General features: G+C 52.6%; 2 long non-coding RNA genes across 3 annotated transcripts in view; one reads left to right on the top strand and one right to left on the bottom strand.

Annotated features, from left to right (window-relative positions):
* The first annotated feature begins 2,136 nt into the window (after positions 1 to 2,136).
* LOC115895765 lies at positions 2,137 to 6,900 on the top strand. The gene is made up of 3 exons (XR_004055878.1): positions 2,137 to 2,547; positions 3,625 to 3,820; positions 6,499 to 6,900. It is a non-coding gene; the product is annotated as an uncharacterized LOC115895765 (long non-coding RNA).
* Positions 3,815 to 18,370, bottom strand: part of LOC115895766 — a 27,597-nt gene continuing 13,041 nt past the window's right edge. For both annotated transcript variants that reach the window (XR_004055879.1, XR_004055880.1), the window contains exons 2-3: positions 6,896 to 7,177; positions 3,815 to 6,552 (exon numbers count right to left, since the gene is read on the bottom strand). This is a non-coding gene — a long non-coding RNA (uncharacterized LOC115895766). The remainder of the gene's footprint in view (positions 6,553 to 6,895; positions 7,178 to 18,370) is intronic.

Raw genomic sequence — 18,370 nt, 5'->3', positions numbered from 1 at the left:
GGGCTGAGCACACCGTGAGCTCAGAGGAAGGGAGAAGCCGTTCCCGCTTCGGGTTGCAGGCAGACTTGGCGCTGGCCCTGGGCCTCCCACTGACAGGCGGTGTGTCCTTCGACATGTCCCTGTGCCTCTCTGAGCCTCAGGTGCCTCACTTCCAGATGACGACAGGACTTTCCACTCATGGTTGTTGAGATCATCAGGTCAAGGGTAGAGCCACTGTCATGTCCAGACCCGAGCGTTTCTCCCAGCAGGGGCATGGTCAATATCATTCCCAGTGAGACCACTGGGAAACTAAGCATGTGCATGGGTGGCCCTGCCCTGCCACACCTGTGCCTCAGCCCTCCTCGTGCCCCCCCTGAGGCCCAACCACATCAGCCCACAGGCCAGCTCACCTGGTAGGACACGCTTTCTCCCGCTCCCAGGCCCCATTGAAGATGTCTCCAGCTGCCTCAAACAGCTCCACCCCAGGTTGGGGTCGCCTACCTGAAAGGAGGCAGAAGTTCCCTCAAGACCCACACCTGGGGGGTGGCCACGCCCACCTTCACCAGCCTCCTTCCTCTCACACACTGCAGGTACACCTGAGCATTTTTCAGACCTGTGCATTAGGGCTGCCCCACCACTGGCATGAGGACAATGAACTGATGCACCCCAGTGCCAGGAGGTGACTGAGCAGCTGCAGCCCAGGAGCCCGACACCTGTGAATCCTACCACCAGGGATAGTCCTAGCCCACTTCCCCCACCCGCCCCCGGCACTCAGTCTCCGTGACCCCCAGATTGCTGGGAGCCCATCACCTGGTTCCTTTCTGCGTTGCCACATCCCTGCCGCCGCTCAGGGCCACACATCAACAGTGTGTGTGGGTGGGCCTGGCCCCCTCTTGGCCATGAGCTCTTGATCCTTCTCAGCTCAAGGAGGTATACAGTATGTGCTCAATAATGAAAGCTTCAGCAGGCTCGTGGGCTTCACAATTTGTTCCAGATCACACTGTGTTTGGGAAAGCCTCTGAAAACAGCCACTATTGATAGATTCATTTTGTAAGAAGATGTGCCACCTGTCTCTTGGAGCACGTTCTTCTGTGTGTTAACTGAGTGGTCCCATTCTTTGAGCATGTGCTGTATACCAGCAGGTGCTAGGCACTGTGAGGGGCCACACCTCTGCCCTCATGGAGAAGATGCCACTGGGGGAGGATGTGAGGGAACCAGTTGGAGGGAGGGAAAAGGCACACAACAGGTGCTCAGCAGTGGCTTAGGAATGGGTAGATGGATGTATAGACGGATGGATGGATGGACGGATGGGTGGTTGGAATGATGTGTGTGTGTGTATGGGTTGGTAGATGATCTATGGATGGAGGGTAGATGATGTATGTACATTTGGATGCACAGATGGTGTATAGGCCAATGTATGGATAAACAAATGGACAGACAGATGAATGGAGGGATGGATTAATAGGTAGATTGGTGGGTGGCTGAATGATGGACAGATGGTTAAAAGGATGGATGTTGGATGGATGGGTGATGGAAGGATAAACAGGTGAATGGATGGACGATGGAAGGATGAATGGACGGATGGAAGAACAGGTGAATGGGTGGATAGACGGGTGAATGGATAAAAGGATGTACGAATGATGGATGGATGAATGATGGAAGGATGAACAGGTAAAGAGATGAATGATGGAAGGATGAATGGATGGATGTAAGAACAAGTGAATGGATGAATGATGGATGGATGGAAGGATGAACAGGTGAATGGATGGATGGTAAAAGGATGATGATGGCTGGATGAATGGACAGAGGATGGATAGTGGGGCATGGAATAAATGGATGGTTGGATGGTGAATGGGAAAGATGGATGGATGGACAGGTGAATGGATGGATGATAAAAGGATAGATGGATGATGGATGGATGGAAGGACCACAGGTGTATGGGAAGATGATGGAAGAATGGATAGGTGGATGAATGGATAATGGATGGAAAGCTGAACAGGTAAACAGATGATGGACGGATGAATGCATGGGTGGGTGGACAGGTGAATGGATGGATAGATGGGTGAATAGATGGATGATGAAAGGATGGATGGAAGGAGTGACCAGCAACCGGTGGGCACAGATAAATGTGGTGTTTTTAGAGCAGAGAGGAGTGCTGGCTCCCCCCAGTCAGACCCCTGGTGCACAGGTGGGAGAGGCTGGTCTGAGGCTGCCAGGTGTATCTGGATGGGCCTCAGATGACTCTTCAGCCCCCAACTTGGGTGTCTGAACCGTGCGTTATCCCAGAGCACAGAGCTCTGTGGAGGTGCAGGGGTCACTGGGGCGTGGGAAGCTCCAAGCACATGTCTGAGCTCTGAGGAGGGCGCTGGGCAAGGTGGGTGCTGCGGGAAGCCTGACCCCACCTGCCTGTGTGGTAGGACCGGGCCCTGCCCCTGGCAGTGACTACGGGCAACCGCAAGGCGGAACCGCAGCTGTGCAACAAGCTGGTGGCAATGCTGGCCACGCTGGAGGAGCCCCAAGAGGGCTTGGAGGTTGCCCACATGGCCCTAGCACTCAGCATCACTCTGGGTAAGTCCCCTGAGCCCCCGCCCTGCCAGGACCCACACTTTGCCAGAGCTGAGCCTCCAGGTCTGCAGGGCAGGAGCTGAAACAGCTGCTGGATTTTCCTGGTCTCCTGTCCAGGCAGGCAGATCTGCCCAGCTGGCTTCCCTGTCTGGCCGTGGGGCACAGCCCGAGGTCTCTCATGTAGTGCAGAGCTCCCTGCCTGGCTGAGCTCTGCTTCCTCTGTCTCTTCCCGCTGCTGACCACAAGGGCCACCCAGTGTGCCCTCTGCCTTCCAGACACGCCAGGCATCTCGGTCCCTGGAGGTGCCAGGCTGAGTGGCACATTCCCTTTGTCTTGTGCCCCTCCCACCCTCATCAACCACACGGCTTTCTGGCTGATGAAATCCCAGTTCCCCTTCCAGCAGCCTGCCCCTTAAGGCCGGGCATCCCCTGGTGCTGTGCCAGGTCGTCTGTCCTCCTCCAGAGACAGGGAACCCTGGGCGGGCCGCATGCCCCAGCGCCTTGTGCCTTGGGGCCCAGTACACAGTAGGTGTGCAGCTGTGTGGGAATGCATTGAATGCAGGCTCCACGGCACTCGCCCTGAAAAGGGGAGGACATCAGAGACAGCCTAGGTGGGTTTGTGCATCTGTGGGGGGACCTGGAGCTCAGGCACGCAGTGACTCCCCAAGATAAGGGGCTCTAATCATGACATACCCAGGAAGAGTTGGATGTCACGTCTGTGGGTTGCATGGAGCCGGGGTGCCCGGAAGCACCTGGACTGCATGGCTTTTGGGCTCCACTGGTTAAAACCAGTGAGCAAAGGCAGGTGGCTATGTGTAGGCACAGAGCTGGGCCATCCAAGCCCGACTTTGCCAAAGCCTCACAGTAGACAGGGGCAGGCCTTATTAGTTCTGCTTTGCAGATGGGAAAGTGAGTCTGGGAACCTGGAAGGGACTGGCCAGAGCTGTCCAGGTGACCGCAGGTGCCTGGAGGCAAGCCAGGGGTGCTGCCTGGGGTCTGCATACCTGCTCCTGAGGGGCCTGTGCCCTCCCTGCCCCAGGGAGCCACGTCCTCACACCTGCCCCTTTGGCATGCACCCCAGGGACTGGTTGAACGAGGGCGTGGCCTACCACAGGCTGGCCGCCCTGCACCACTGGCTGGGCCATGGCAAGCTGGCAGAGCACTTCTACCTCAAGGCCCTGTAGCTCTGCAACTCGCCACCGGAGTTCGACGAGGAGACCCTCTACTCCGTGAAGGTGTACCTGGTGCTCGGTGACATCATCTTCTACGACCTGAAGGTGGGTGGGGAGGGGCAGGGCTCTGGGTGGTCCCGGGCCCCTTGGAGTGGGATCTCCACCCACACCCCAGAGGCCTGGGTTCCAGCCTTCCTTAGGAATGGCCCAGTGGCCTCCCTGGAGCTCTGCACCCAGCTAGAGGAGCCAGCAAGGTTAGCAGATACAACCCAGCTCCCAAGCTGGCCAGGCCCCACCCTCAAGAACTCAGTCTCACCCAGGGAGGCTGACACGTGAGCGGGCAATGGTGGCCTCTGGGTAAAGAAGGGGGATTGTAGTCAGGGGGACGCTCCCGGAGGAGGTGACACCAAAGCTGAATCTTGACTGTCAAGTTGCATTTAACAAAGGAAGCAGGTCGGGAGAAGGATGTTTCGGAGGACGGCATCATCCTCACGTTGAATCCATGTTGCAAGATCCAACCCAAATCCCGGTGCCTCCTCTAGGAAGCCTGCCCAGGTGCCAGCCTGCACTGAGCAACTCCTTCCTGGAGTCCCGAGACACCTGGAATCTTCACATCACCCAGGAAGGGTGGGGTGGGACCGATGTCTTACCATTGGGTTCACAGACAGGGAAATCCCAGCTCAGGGCAGGAGTAGTGGGGCGGGGTCCCAGCCAGCCAGGCTGAGACCTTGCTGGGTCAGGTCTGTCTCGAGGGGAGGTGCTGTGCCCCCTCTGCCCCAGCCCTGCAGGGGTGGAGAGCTGGGACTGGCAGACTCAGACCTGGGGTGTCTCCACCCCTCTGCCCAGCAGGCACCGCCCTTCCTCAGCATCGCACCGGCACCGTGTCAGTGCTCCTTATGGGCTGAGGGGCCAGGGCACTCCAGTCTAGGGAACGAGATCTTGGGGGCCTTAGAACAACAGGAGGAGCTGGGGCAGCCCTAAGACCCCGCCCCGTATCCCTCACCACAGGCCTGGGGCTGCCCAGGAGGCCCCCGCCCAGTGTTGGCGACACCTGGTGGTCAGAAGCGGTCCCTATGGCCTCCCAAGTCCCAGCCAGACAGGGAGGTGCCAGGTGTCAGGCCCAGAGGGACGCTGCTCACCGCTCAGGGGCTCGCCTGGGACCCAGGGGACGGGCCTCCCAAAAGTGGGCCTTTATCTCTCTTGGTCAAGCTGCCACCTTCTCCGCCTGTCCAGGAGGAAGGAAAGGGCCAAGCAGTACCTGAGAGGCCAAAGTCCACGGTTGGGGTCGAGGGGCAGAGGCCTCCTTCACGTCCTTCCCATGCACAGCCCTCTGGGTCTCATCTTGACGGTGCTGTCAGTGCAGGCCAGCTTCCCACAGGGAGGCCCCCTCGGAATTCCCCAAGGGCAGCTGTCTTTCCAAGGCCACACCCTCCTCCTTGTATAGGAGGCTCTGGACCCAGGGCCCGGAGCAGTGGGAGAAAAAGCCGGTCTGGATGGGGCCTGGAAGGCTGGCAAAGAAGCAGAGGTAAATGGGCATCTTTTCCAATTGCCTCTAAAATGGGGTCCCCTTTAGTCTACACATGAGAGTGAGCCCTGGAATAGGGTGGATTAGGTGTGTCCTGGCTCAGCCTGCCACTCACTAGCTGCTGCACACACTACAGGCACATGGAAATGAACACGCAAATGCACACACACGCACACACAGGCGTGCACACACAGGCACACAAACACGCACATTCACATGCGCAGGCACACGCAGACACATATGCATTGGCTGGCTCCTTCCTGTTTAGTTGGGAAGCCCCCACCCCTTCAGGAAGCCTTTGCCTCCTCCCACCGGCTGAGTCCGGGGCCTCCTGGGCCCTTCACTGTCTCCTGGGCTTCCATCTGCCACAGCCCGGGCCACCTTTGTGGTCAATGTTCAGTCCCAGGTCCCTCAGACTGGGAGCAAGGACGTTAGGCTCAGCCATGCACCCAGCACAGAGTGCAGTGTTCGGCTGGGCCGGGGGGCATTGGATGAGCACTGGCGGTGACTCGGGGCCGTGAGGGAATGGACTGCTGCATCTTGGACTTTGTCCTTGGCCCTGGGAGCCATCTTGAGATGGTAAAGAGGGACAGGGCAGGCACGGGTCTTAGAGAGGTCCCTTGGGTCACCCCCATGTGGAGGAGGCGCCTGGGGAGAAGCCAGGTGGGGGGTGGGAGGGTCAAGGAGGAGGTCTGGGAGGCAGCATCCCAACCCAGGGATGGTGAGTTTGAGCCAAAGATGCATTGAAAATGGGAGTGGATGTCTGGGGAGCCACACATCGTCAATATTTCAGGGAACATTGACAGAGAGGATACCTGTGAGATGGTTTTGTACCTGGCCTGGCCCGTGGAGGGCCTGGAAATGGTCAGCATGGACGGGGGCCAGAGGGGAGCCTGGGTCACTCAACACTGTGCCCCTGCTGTGGCTTGGAGCCACGGGTCCTGCATGGAACGCTCAGAGCAGGCAGGATCTGCCCTGACCACAGCCCACGGGGAAAGCAGCCACTGCCTGCAGAAAGGGTGGGACTGGGACAGGAGGCTTCGGGTGAGTGGGGCGTAGGGACAGTCAGGAAGGCTTCCAGGGGTGTCAGGATCGTCCCCACCTCCTGCAGCTGAGACCACAGCAGTGTCACAGGCTTCAGGGCTCATGGGGTGAGCCAGCATTGGCTGGACATGTGGAATGACCTGGAGACAGGAACGGCCTCTGGGAAGACGGGCTCCGAGTCCCCCTTTTGCTGAGCATGGCCTGTCCCTTTCAGGACCCGTTTGATGCAGCCGGGTACTACCAGCTGGCACTGGCAGCCGCCGTGGACCTGGGCAACAAGAAGGCACAGCTGAAGATCTCCACGCGGCCGGCCACCATCTCCCACAACTTCCTCCTGGACCGCGAGAAGTCGCTCTTCTTCTACCGGAAGGCCAGGACCTTCGCCACAGTGCTCAATGTCTGCAGGGTCAACCTGCCTCCACTGCCACTCTGCGGGTGGGCCCCCTGGTTGGCCCCAGCCACCCTCGCTGAGGACAGCATCCGAGGGAGTGGGTTTTGTGCAAGGAGGATGGTCTCCTGCCTCTCCTGGTGTCTCCCGTGGCTCATTTTCTGGGAAATGGAGGCATGAAAGCAGGGTTCAAATAGCAATAATTTTTTTTGCAATAACATACCGAAGTCCCCATGGCATCCTTCCCTGTGTGCTTCCTGGGCGGGGTCTAGGTGCCAGCTCCTTCCCTGATGGCAGCCCTCTGATCTTGGGGATGAGAAGGACCCTGAGTCCAACAGACCTGGGCCAGGTCACCATGAGTCTCGGTTTCCTCGGCGGCCAGAGGGGAGACGGTGGTGGAACTGCCTGGGCCGCTCCCTGCTCAGAGCTTTTGCTGTAGGTCTCCTGCCGCCCTTGCCTTTAACCTTCAGGCCACTGTGCCCGGATATGGGGGCTGCTAGTGTCCCTGTCCGCCATTGAAGAAATAGAGGCACAGAGAGGTTAGGTGTCTGGCCCACCGTCACGCAGCAGGTAGGGGCGGAGACGCAGAGCCCAGTACACTGACCACCACACCACCCTGCCAGCCTGCAGCCAGGAAGGTGTCCCCCATTAGGACCCAAGGTCAGCTCCTGGACCTCTCTTGTGGTATCAGGAGAGCCGCAGGCCAGTGAAGGTGGCCCCGGGGATCCCTCACTCAGTGTCCTCTGCTCCCAGACTTGGTTGGGCCGAGCCTGGCCAGTCCCACCTCTGGCCACTGGTCAGCCCTGCGGGAAGTGAGATGCACGGATCTCCGCCTGTGTAGACGCTGCTACCCAGTATTGAAAGCTTTATCTGGGCTGCCCCCCAGCCGTCCCCACATAACCCTCCCCTTCTGGCCCCCGGCCCTCATCCCAGTCCCTGGAATCCCAGGTTTTCCTTCTTGGGCTCTCTTGGCCCCAGGGAACACAGCTCACACCGTCTCTTTGCCAGTTTATGCAAGGAAACCGAGGTTCAGAGACTGTGGATGTCCCACATGATCTCACATACACTACACTCTCCCAGGCTCCTCTTTTAAACACTTTAAATGAGGTGACTTTCACATCGCATGCAATTCACTATTTCAACGCGAATGTGTGGCATTTGTGCACTCACAGTCCTGTGCAACCACTCACGCCATGTAGTTTCAAAACGTGTTCATCTCCCCAGAAGAAACCTCCCATCCTCACTAAGCAGTTACCCCTCCTTGGTATCCCCCAAGCCCCTCGTTTAATGGAAGGGGAAGCTGAGGCCCGGAGAGAGACTTGCCAGTGGGCGGAGCTCTGATAATAAGTAATCAGGCACCCATCTGCTGGTTCAATCCTGGGTTGGTTTTCCACCCAGCAGAGGTGACAGAGCCAGGAGGTTCTGGGAGCGCCACAGGTGTCACTGGTTCAGGCCTGGGTTGGTTTTCCACCCATCAGAGGTGACAGAGCCAGGAGGTTCTGGGATCCCATGCTTGCAGCCAGAGCCCTGCCCCGACCTTCCCCACCAGGGGGCAGCAGAGAGCTTTCCAGAACCGGCCGCGAGGCTGGCGGGAAGCAGCGGGTCAGAGCTGCTGACAAACCTCACGTGGACCCCAGATCGCTGTCTCCGTGGGTTGGGCTTGGGAATTGGAGAGGAGGCCGCATGATTGGAAACGTGAAGACAGCACGGCCTGGCTGGAGCAGCCGGAAGCGTCGTCACGTTTACTGAGGACACAGACTTCCTGCCCGCTGGGCCGGGCCGGGCCTGCAGCCATTCTTCTCGGGGTGGGGCCTGTAGGTCCGGGTTGCTCTCGGTCCCCGACCTGCCTCAGAGTCCGGGGGGCTTTGGAACTCTGCCTCCCCATCTCCACCCACCCTGGCTGGTGCCACGAGGGGACTGGATCCTGGGATCGTGTTCCTGTTGGGCAGCAGAGACTGGGGGACCAGAGGAGATGATGGGTCTTCAAGCCCCACATTCAAACCCCAGCCCGCCACGCACAGTCTGGGTGTTCGTGGTGAGGGAGTTGATGTCTCTGAGCCCCAGTTTTGTCACCACTAAAATGAGGCCCACATACTGGGGCAGAGTGCCAGCCCCAGGGCTAACAGAGGCCTCTTTCCTACTGACAATACCTCTTACTCCTAGGAACAGCTCCAACAACCACACACTAGGGAACACTCAACCCAGGCCAACTTGTCAGAGGCACGTGAGCCAGAGCGACTCCATCTTGAATGGAGGCTGGGTAAAGGGAGGCTGAGACCTGCTGGGCCGCCTTCCCAGGAGGCTAGGCATTCTTAGTCACAGGATGAGATAGGAGGTCGGCACAAGATACAGCTCATAAAGACCTTGCTGATAAAGCAGTTTTCAGTAAAGTCGGCCAAAGCTCACCAAACCCAAGATGGCCACGAGAGTGACCTGTGATTGTCCTCACGGCTCATTATGTGCTAATTCTAATGCATTAGCTGCCACAAGACACTCCCACCAGCGCCTCGACAGTTTACAGATGCCATGGCAACATCTGGAGGTTCCCTACATGGTCTCAGAAGGGAGGGCAGAAACTCTCAGTTCTGGGAATTGCCCACCCCTTTCCTGGAACACTCATGAATAGTCCAACCCTTGTTTAGCGTATGATCAAGAAATAACCATGAAAATGGGCAATCAGCAGCCTTTGGGGCCACTCTGCCTATGGAGCAGCCATTCTTCTTCTTTTTTTTTTTTTTTTTTTTTTTGAGATGGAGTCTCGCTCTGTTGGCCGAACTGGAATGCAGTGGCATGATCTTGCTCACTACAACCTCTGCCTCCTGGGTTCAAGCGATTCTCCTGCCTCAGCCTTCCTAGTAGCTGGGATTACAGGCACCTGCCACCACGCCCAATTAATTTTTTGTATTTTAGTGGCGACAGGGTTTTGCCATGTTGGACCAGGCTGGTCTCGAACTTCTCACCTCAGGTCATCCACCTGCCTCGGCATCCCGAAGTTATAGGATTACAGGAGTGAGCCACTGCGCCCGGCCAGAGTAGCCATTCTTTTATTCTTTTTCTTTCCTAATAAACTTGCTTGCACTTTATGGACTCGCCCCAAATTCTTTCTTCTGTGAGATCCAAGAAACCTCTCTTGGGGTCTGGATCGGAACCGCTTTTCAGTAACAGACTTGCTTAACCTCTCAGACCCTTCGTCTCTTCATCTGTAACCAAAGACAAAGCCTCCCCCGAGGTTCCAAAAGTGTGCAGAGAACGCATGGGAAACGAGGGGCACAGAGTTGGTGTGCAGAACCAGTATCACAGACTGGGTGTCAAGCCACTGTCATACTGGAAGTAATATCATGCTCTCCCCCACAAGTTATGAGGAACAATATCACAGGGGGATGTGTACCTTCTCCAGTAGTGGAAGTAGTATCATCATCTCTTCCTTTAGATGACAGGAACGATGTCACAGGTTGGGTGTACATCCCGTGTGTTTTTGGAAGCAATGTTATTCTCTCTTCTTGTAGGTTTTACGATTTATATCACAGGCGGGGTGTACACCCCTTGTTATATTGGATGGAGTCTCATCCTATTTCAACCTGTATCTTTAGAACAATATCCCATGGGGGTTGTATATCTCTTCAATATTGGTAGTAATACCATCCTCTCCATTCCTGGATATGAGAAACAGTATCAGAGGAGGGGTGTACACCCCTTGCAATGTTGGTAGTAATATCATCTCTCGCCTGTGGTTATTAAGGACAAAATCCCACGGTGGCTGTATGGTTCCTACTTTATTGGGAGTAATATCATCCATTCACCCCCTGGATATCAGGAACCATATCGCAGAAGAGTTGTCCAACCCTTTCGATATTGTCAGCCATGTCATCTTCTTCCCGCCTGGATATTAGGAACGATACCCCAGGGCTGGGGGCGGTGTGCACCCGCTGCGATATCGAAAGTAAACTCAGCCTCTTTCCCGCTGGATATTAGGAACTATATCACAGGCGGCTGTACACTTCTTGCCATATTGGGAGTCTTATCATCCTCTCCTATCTTGGATATTATGAAAAATATTACAAACGAGGTGTACACCCGCTGAGATATTGAGAGTAATATTATGCTCTCCTCTTCGGGATATTACGAACAATATCACAGGAGGTGTGTACAACCCCTGCGATATTGGGAGAAATATCATTCTCTCCCCTTGAATATAAGAAACAATATCACAGGAGGATGTACCCCCCGTGATACTGGGAGTCATATCATGTTATTCGGAACAAGAGCACAGTGGGTGTGTAAAACCCCTGCGATATTACCACTAGTATTATCTTCTGCATCCCAGGATATAAGGAACAATATCACAAGGGGATGTACACCCCTGTGATATTGGGGATAATATGTGCCTTTCCCCGGCTGGCTATTAGTAATATCTTCCTCTCCCCGGCTGGATGTGAGGGAAAATATCACAGTGGAGGTCCACGCCCCTTGCGATATTGGGAGTAATATCATCCTCTCGCACTCTGGATAGAAGAAACAAGAAGACCGAAAGGATGAACACACACTGCGGGAATTTCATTAATGTCATCCTCTACCCCCTGGTTATTAGGAAAAACAGCAGAGAGGAGTGTACACTTTCTTCGATAAGGGGAGTAATATCATCTTCTCCTCGCCGGATATCAGGAATAAGTCTATTAATTATTATATTAATAAATATAAAAATTAATACTAATCAATGACATTAATAATGACAATAAAGACACTAAATATTAATACTAATTAAAAATGTTAATGATTAGTATTAATAATATTAACACTATTAATAATAAAATGATATCAATTAATGTTACTTAAATCAACACTAAGTGATGCTGGCAATAAAACAATATTAAGAATTAATCATAATAAATGTCAATTATTAACAATGAATTTTTGGCGTCCATCATCTATTTAAAATAATTATCAATATTAATGGTAAAATATTAATTGATAGTATTAATAATTATTACAATCGATTCTTGATGTTTAATAATTAATCATATCATTGTTCCCTGAGCAATACATTGGAGGTGTACACCGGTCTGTGAAAGAGTTCATTATTTCCAGAGGGGAAGACGATACTACTCACAATATCCAAAACAGGCCGTGAGTCCACCATGGCTCCCAATAACCAAGGGGGGGGAAGGGGTGGCTATGGGTCCCCACCTCGTGGGGGGTGGCTCACCCCCCTGCGAGGTGGCTCCCAATAGCCAAGGGGGGGAGAGGGGGTGGCTATTGGTCCCCACCTCGCGGGGGATGGCTCACCCACCTTGTCACAGCCCCTGCTTTTGACAAGGGCATTCCAAAGCTAATCTGAAAAACTAGTCCAGGCCATGATCGTTGGGGTTCGGAATTGCCTCATCACCCCACCTCCCTTCTGGAATTAGAACTTAGACTCTTAGTCTGATGGGAAACATTTACAATCTATTCTCTCCGAAGCTACCTGGAGGATTCCCTCCACATGACAAAGCCTTGCTCTCCACAACCCCTTATCTGACAACTCTCTCGACCATCTGTCAATCAGGAAAGTTTTGAATCTACCTATGACCTGGACACCCCTGCTTCCAGTTGTCCCACCTTTCCAGACCAAACCAATGTACATCTTACATTTATTTGATCGATTGTCTCATGTCTCCCTAAAAACTATAAAACCAGGCTGGGCTCTGACCACCTCGGGAATACATTCTTAGGATCTCCTGAGGGCTGTATCAAGGGCCATGGTAACTCATTTGGCTCAGAATAAATCTCCAAATGCTTCACAGAGTTTGACTTTTTGCTGACACGGTACCTTTCATGGGTATTCATCTGGGGGACTCACAATCAACCGGAGGCAGCAGTTGCCCACTGTGCAAAAGTCTCTGCAGGACTGAGCCTCTGGCACGGGGACTCCAACCCCTGAAGCAGCAGCTCTCCCACGTCCCACGGCCTGATAGACCTGCACCTCCCGGGCTTCTCATTTCAGAGTCTCAGCAACACATCTACCAAATGTCATCAACATCACAGAAGATTCCTCGAGGCTTTTGGCTGTTGTTTCTCCCCAAGTTCACTCTAGAACCAGAATGGCAACACTCGGAACAGGATGGTTCTCAGTCACTGACCCTCCTGGTAAATACACTGTCTCCAAAGCCCTTTCCCGCCAGACACAGCTTCCTTGGAGTCAGGCTCGACGGCCACCTCCCCAAGAAGGAAACCTCTTCAATCCAGGCATCACAGCTCCTGTTCATATGTAGAGCTTGTCTGCCAGGAAGGGAAGACTCCTCATTCCAGAGACAGCAGGTGTCACAAACTCAGGGTTTTAGCCATTGCGAAGGCAAACATTCATGAAATTAATACACTTTTTCCTCCTTGCATACTGACGTTTTCTCTTCTGGAGGTCAGCCAAGGCATCTGCACAGTCAGTGTGATGGCTCCAGGCCCTCCTTCGGTGTCAGCAGTGTGGCTCCGCTCTGAGACCCTCCTGCACCAGCCGGGCCATGCAGCTGTTCCCACGACTGCTGTCAGCAAACTACAGTGATTCTAAAATAATCAGCAAACTGAGGTTCCGAACGATGCATTTTCAAGAAAAGTGTGTAAGTTTTACTGCATGAAATCAGCTACATCTTTTGCTACTCCAGAGGCTTTTTGTTTTGCTATCCTCAAGGTTCTCTGCAATGATCCCGACAGTCAAGGTTCCCAGTTACAGGCAGAGGGTTGGGCAGGCCGCGTCTGATGTTTCACACACACAGAGGATCCACGGCAAAGGATTTTCCCTGTTCACCAACATCATCAGGACAGACTTTAAGCAGTAATAATCTCCCTGTCTGGAAAACTGAGCTCACTTGAGAACTAATACAACAAATGTGTTTGACAAAGTTGCAGGTGGACATTTTAGTGAATGAATCACTATTTCAAGGAGGATAAAGGCTCACTATTCAAAGGCATGTTTTTGTCAAGTTTTGTCATTTCAGCTTCATGCATTTAAATCATGAAGTGAGGCTTGTACCTGATACGTTACAGAATCTCTACAGAATAGAGAAAATTCCAATTCTGCACATTCACTCTTTCTTTTCCATATGCATATGGATGGTGGTAATTTAAGTTGCCATTCCAACAGGATTTCTACATTAAACTGTCTTCTACTTTAAACACTACGTGTTAAACATTACACATTCCATTGTTAAACATTTACAGCAGGGTCTGTATGGCCCGTTTTAAAGATTTATTCTTCACTAAAAACAAGCGTTTAAACAATAAATGGTCTACTCTAAAATATTCTAGAGACAGAGATACATTTGGAGAGTGGACGCACTTAACACAGAAATCCGGAACATCAAACAGGCACAACCAGCAGTGAGGGTGGTAGGGGCGCCATGTGAGTGCCCCTCAAAACACGCACAAGCCTGGCTGCTTAAAAGGAATGAATATAGCTCAACACTCCTATGTGAACATTGACGTGTCTACTGCCTTACAGAATCCTCCTAGCTGAGCTGCAGGAACCTTCCTTGGAGCCTTTTCTCACCTACACTGCCTACAGGTGCCCACTGGGCTCCCTGGACAGTCTCGTGTCTTTGTTTAGAATATCACAGTACTTGGAGGCCTGTTGAATCCCAAGTCAGAGCCTTATCATAACTCAGACACCATCCCTCAGCGCTTGTGGGCCAACTTCGGCTAATGCAGGCTGCTCCACAGTGCCCTGCAGGTGGGCTTGGTGCATCCACACGATTTTAAGATTTGGGGCTACAGTTTTCTGCAGTCACAGATGCGGACTTACATATTCATCATGACTGAAGGCAGCACGTATTTTTATGTTCCTTCTGTAATGGTAATAATCATGGCAACATTTCCCCGATCCTTAAAAAAGCCTCCTAACAGCAATTGCATTCCACCCCCTTCCCTAATAGAATTTACCAAACTAGGTGAAATCAGTCTTCATGAAAAAGTGACAAATCAGTGTTCACACAATGGCATAGTAGCTGGTCATAGAGTGTACGTCAACATTCCAAACTAAGCACCCATCACAATTATTCCCAACTCGCAAAAAAGCTAGAAAAATTAGAAGGCTTAAAACATAATTATAAATGAAAATAACAAGAAATCAAAGTTTCTGAGGAGCATTTGTTAGCCAAGCAAGGAAAGCCATTAACCAGTGCTGATTACATTGCATTTGATTACAGCAGCCAAAGACGTGTCCGGAGGAAGAGACTTTTAAAGATTAGTCTTTCAGTAAGAATGGTTGCTTAACAAGTTCAGACTACTGGGCTGCACCAATCGTCAATTAAAAAGCAAGGGAACCGAGTGGGAGTCATTTTCCTTAATCCTTCACGTGTCAAAAATTATCACATTGGTCAAGCTGGTCTCCAACTCCTGACCTCAGGTGATCCGCCTGCCCTGGCCTCCCAAAGCGCTGGGATTACAGGCATGAGCCACCACGCCTGGCCGAGAAGTGTTTGACAGAGGCTGAGGGGAGGCTCCTGTCCCTTCCTGGGACATCCACGTCCCACCCAGCTTCCCACACCGACTATGACACTCGAAGCATCACAGCAAGGGCAGCTGCATCCCCGCAGTTCTCTGCACTAACGCCACAGCTGCGTGAGCAGCCACAGCCCTGGAGCTGCCACTCAGCCTTATCGCGCTGGCACAAGCACAGCAGAAACTACCACGCCCCCAAGAGGGAGGAGTGGGGACCCAGGGGAGTGAACCAGGAGGGAGGCATGGGGGCCCAGAGCAGTGAATCAGGAGGGAGGAGTGGGGGCACAGGAGAGGGAACCAGGAGGAAGGAGGGTGGAGTTTGGCCCAGCGAATGAAACAGGAGGGAGGAGTTCGGCCCAGGAAGTGAACCAGGAAGGAGGAGTGCTGTCCAGGGAGTGAACCAGGAGGAAAGAGTGCTGTCCAGGGAGTGAACCAGGAGGGAGGATTGTGGTCCAGGGAGTGAACCAGGAGGGAGGAGTACTGTCCAGGGAGTGAACCAGGAGGGAGGAGTACTGTCCAGGGAGTGAACCAGGAGGGAGGAGTGCTGTCCAGGGAGTGAACCAGGAGGGAGGTGTGTGGTCCAGGGGAGTAGGGAGTAATACGGGCCAGGGGAGTGAACAGGGAGCCTCTGGGGGTAGCAAGTTCACACACCACAAATACCTCCCAATCCATCCGCGTGCAGGGAGGGGACGGAAACCACGCAGGACCTGCAGCACTTTCTCCTCACAGATGAGGAGTGAGGATACCGACTCATGCATGAAATCAGAGCTGAAGTTTTACCACGGTGGGGAGACGCTTCACAGATCCAAATGGGTGCAAAAAGAAACCAGTCATACAAGATCAGTGGATGGAACGGGATCAGAAATTTAAGCCTGTAACAGGCTTTCAGAAAAAACTTCACTTGATCTGCAAGATGACTGCAGCTCTGCTTGATCATTTCTGCAAATGTCTAACTCGTGATGAGCCATCTCAGAGCTACTCAACAGGAGTCATAAAATCAAAACGCCAAGGCACGCTCCGTATTGTAGATGGCCTGCAACAGTATGGAAATGAGCAGCGGTGCCAGAGCTTTCAAGTTTGTTTGAAGTAAATTCCAGTATGAGGGCAGCATCTTCCGGGCTGAAGCAATGAGGTGGGCTCCTGTTCACCGCATGGGAGACCAGCTTTCAGCTAAGCTGCTGTCAAGGGTCTGCAAACCACGATCCCCGACCGAGCCTTGGCCAGGGAACCAGACGTGATTTTTACACTTTGAAGTTTTAACAAAAGAAATATATGCAGAGACTTCTGTGGCCCTCAAAGCATAACACGTTGCCTACCCTGCCCTTTACAGGAGCTTCTAGCTTTGGTGTCAGTTACAAAGTGTTTCTATAAAATAATGTCACTGATTTTCAAGCATGCCAGGAAAAGTCACACTTCTGAACAGCCCTCAATGGAGATGCACCATCCTGTGTTTCATACAGATTTTAGTTTTTTAAAAGCCAAAATAAGGGAGGTAATTCAGCTAAATATTATAGTAACACAATTTGAGATACTTAATGATGTGTGACGACAGAATAATTGGCATTCCTGTGAGACAATAAACTAGCTCAAACACAAAATAACAAATCAAAGCATGTTTTGGCCTCTCAAAGGGATCAGTGAAATTGGAAATAACATTTAGTTAAATGACACTTAAAAAAAAAAAAGCAAAAACAAAACAAATACTACTACACCATCACTCCTTAAATGTATTTAACTACTGCTGCAAAATAAAATGGAGAGACTTCTTACTGCAGGGTAATAATCAGCCATCGTCACCATGAAATAGACTGCTGTGCAGGCTCAGGCCCTCCAGCCCACAAAGGCAGGGGGAGGGAGGAGAAACGATGGCCAGAAAGAAAGGGACAGGGCAACCATGACCTAGTCAGCAATTGTACCCTCCCACCTTTCTTCTGGACTTAAAATTTTGGAGCCATCTGGGTTTACCTTCCTATGTCTACAAGTCAACAAGTTCTTGAAGCCAGAAATCTACAATGCTTCTGGGAGCCAATCCTCTCAGCCTTCCCCCATGTTTTAGGGCCTCATCAGCTCACCCCTGGATAGTATCAATGGCCTCAAATCTCCAGTCAACCTTGCAGTCCACAGACTCAAGTATGCCAAGAGCCACTCGAGGATGCCACTGCCATAACCAAAGGCTTTCAGAGACAGTCGCCAGCACTGCACAAATCCATGTGGCTTCACCAGGCGCAAAGCGGCTCCAGCATTCCATCCAGTCTGTCGCTGCTACCATAGCTGTGAGTCTATGATGTGTCAGGAAGGGAAGGAAGGCACCATGTAGATCATCTCATTTAAGCTTCAGTGTCACAAGGTGGATTTTGTCGTGCCCGTTTTATGGATCGGGAAGGTTTTAAGGAGGGCAAGCACAGGGCCCTGCTGACACAACAGCAAGCCCCGCAGAGGCCTGGGCATGACCCCGCCCCACGCTCCCTGGGTCCCGATATCCACTCCTCCCTCGTGGGAGCCTGATCCTGGGTCTGCCTGAATTGTTCCCATTCCTAAGACACAACTCACGTCTGCCCACCTCCTTCTTTATCTGTTTCCTGCAGCCCAGAGGCATGTGCTGTTCCATCCAGACATCACACTTCAGCACCTGCACCTGACACCACTTCAGCTAAAAGCTTCTCTCAAACCTCCCCACACACCTGCCAGTCACACAGATATACACCCATCACCTTTCTCACACGAATTCTCACATATTCCTGTGTAGCACCATCCAACTGATTATAGTCTGAGAGGAGAAGCTTTGTAGATAAGTCCACATTCTACTTTGCTCCCAGCACTCCGATCTTGCATGAGGCAACCGATTAACAGCAAATTCATTTAAGCACAACATTTCCATTTGAAGAAACGCAGAGCATAGAGTTCTGGCCATAATTAAAAGCTTGTTTCATTCGTCATTTGAAATTCCATGTACTGCTGCAACAGCAGCAACCCCTCCTCGCCAGGCTCTGCCTAAAGGACATCTCTCTTCCAGCCCACGACTCCCATCAGAACCACGGCAGCGAGAGCCCCGCAGGTTTCCCAGTGCCTAGGGCTGCAGTTTCCATGCTGGGCCAGCACTGATACGACGGGAGCGGTGTCCCCAACAACTACAGGATCGGAAGCTGGCCGACTGCTCTGTAGAATGCAGACATGTTAGTAATCCCCGGACATTTCCACTGACAGGCTGCTCAGCTAAACTGGAAAAATCCAC

Source organism: Rhinopithecus roxellana, unplaced genomic scaffold (assembly GCF_007565055.1).
Source record: "Rhinopithecus roxellana isolate Shanxi Qingling unplaced genomic scaffold, ASM756505v1 contig2294, whole genome shotgun sequence".
In the NCBI taxonomy this organism is placed as follows: Eukaryota; Metazoa; Chordata; class Mammalia; order Primates; family Cercopithecidae; genus Rhinopithecus; species Rhinopithecus roxellana.
Note: the sequence above shows the minus strand (reverse complement) of the source record. Positions and strands in the feature narration are given on the sequence as shown.